Here is a 2,479-nt window from a genome sequence, read left to right on the forward strand (position 1 = left end):
AAATCTTATTTTAGATTAACGTTCTTTCGGTTTAAACTAGAAAACTGTATGCATGCAATAATACCAAAATGAAAGTCAGCAATTAAACACGGACTGAATTCAGTTTGCTCAATCAAAAAACTGAAAATGTTTATGCAAATTTCCCGTCTTGATTCGGGTGGCATATTTAGTAGAGCGTACGTACATTCGCGATATGACGGAAAATGATTGCATTTTTAGCAGGATTCCATTTATATGAGACCACTCGCTCGCGTTCTACCCATATATCTGTCAGTGAGAGCTTATCCGGCTACGCAGGAAATGTTTAATCACAATAGAGAACATCACTCCAATACTATATGAAAATAGGACTTGTTCCCTTTTCCTAAAAGCTTTAAACGTTTTTCTCCATTCGCATTCTCAAATCACAGTGTGGAAAACCTATATCGATATCACGTTTAATTTCCCAAATTGAATTAGCGTTGGCTACATTCTTTCAACGTGGTAGCTTTATATCGACAGGAGCTGATTTATTTGATAGCGGCAATGAATTTCTCATGATTTTTCATTTAATCTGAAAAATATTGTTTTTCCGATCATTGTACTCAAATGCACTCCGACATACGCTTCGTGTAACTGAAGTGCTATTTGTAACCTAACATAATTATATAGGGTCAATGAATCCATAAATCCGGTAATGATTGAAGCGTCAAGCCAAGTGCTATTTGTAGTTAATACGTTTCCAGTATTAAGAGTTTAAGGTTTTACGTGCCGTTTAATACAAGTAGACTGCTAATATCCCAGAATTTTCTGGGTCAATTACTACACTACCATTGGCTGTAAAATCATTTGTGTCTAAAGAAGTAGTATAGAGGTTGGTGTGAATATCCGTAAACAATGATATTCGCAATCGTAAGAATTTCACGAGGAAAAACGTTTTAAAACGGGGAATCTAAAGGTGACAGCTTTTATTGGCTCCGATTTTAACGGTCAGTTACACCAAAGAGGCAAGACGACGCCGAGTTTTATTGCAAACTCGTAAACATCCTTGCACATATCTAGCGCGCCCTTTAGAACCAATCACTGGTCGCATAACTCATAAAATTGTATTTGATACGGAAAGTTTTGGAAGTTGTTTCATTTTCATATATGTATAGCTTATAAAATATTGTGCAGAAATTCATTATAATAAGAAAAACCTCATCGCGGTTGTATATTTATATGTTGGGCTGTTTTTATTGCATCGTATTATTGATGGAATAGTTTTCATTTCCGAAAGTTTCAATAATGTGTGCCGCTAACGGAAAAGCTTTGTATTTTCGTTACCGTACTTAGAGCAGTTAATTTCAAGCATTCATTTTTGTTTAGATGTGAACTGGCTGTTACGGTGATTACTCATGTAGTTGTCTACCTCCTCTTTCCATCTAATTTCATCATTCTTCAAACTTTGTTTTTATTTGAAAAGTGATTTTAAAAAACTGGTCGACTGTTTTGAATTCTCTCCATTGTCGTTGTCCGGCCAAGAGTTGCAGTGGATTTTTTTTTTAATTTTTGAAATCTAATTTCAAATTCGTGATTTTCATGTTCAACCCCATTTAGGGGGTAAATCCAACCCCATTTAGGGGGTAAAGCCAAAATTAGAGCCAATGATAATTTTATAAAAAATTCTAATTCTAAACCCGAGGCTATGTGGAAGGTAATAAAACAAAATAGCCATGACAGTTGCGGAGGTACCACAAATCTAACTTCTAATGAATTCAATGACTTTTTTGTGAACATTGCTGACGAAATAAGCGCTTCACTTTCGTCTCAAAATAAAGACTCAGTTAGATACTTTAGTAACTATGCTATCACTTCGATATCCTTTGATTTTAATGAAATATCAGTCAATAATGTTCGAGATTAATAAATGTTATTCTGATTCCGTTAACAAAAGTGATCAATGCTTGTATACGTGAGTCTACATACTCTAATCAACTAAAGGTGTCTAGGGTTGTTTCTCTGCATAAAGGTGGAGATCAGGATGTTCTTTCTAATTATCGACCACTTTCGATAACTCCAGTTTTTTCAAACATGTTTGAAAAAGCATTAAAAAACCAAATTGCAGATTATTTTGAAACAAATAAGTTATTTTCTATCAGTCAACATGGATTTCGCAATCAAAAATCAACGTCCACTGCAATATTACAATTAACAAACACAATTATAACTTGCTTCGAGGCAAATGACTTTTGCGTTGCAAATTTTTTGGACCTTACCAAGGCATTTGATTATGTGAATCATGAGATTTTGCTAAATAAATTGGCTATATATAAATTTACTGGAAAAAGTATCGCGTTATTAAAATCATATCTGAGTACCCGAACTCAATATGTTCATTTCAATAATAAAAAATCTGTTTATCAACAAATTAATACCGGTGTACCCCAAGGGTCGGTTCTCGGTCCGATACTTTTTCTAATTTACATTAATGATATGCCTTTTTTAACTCAACCTGATA

The sequence above is a fragment of the Photinus pyralis genome, unplaced genomic scaffold, assembly GCF_008802855.1.
Source record: "Photinus pyralis isolate 1611_PpyrPB1 unplaced genomic scaffold, Ppyr1.3 Ppyr1.4_LG2, whole genome shotgun sequence".
Lineage (NCBI taxonomy): Eukaryota > Metazoa > Arthropoda > Insecta > Coleoptera > Lampyridae > Photinus > Photinus pyralis.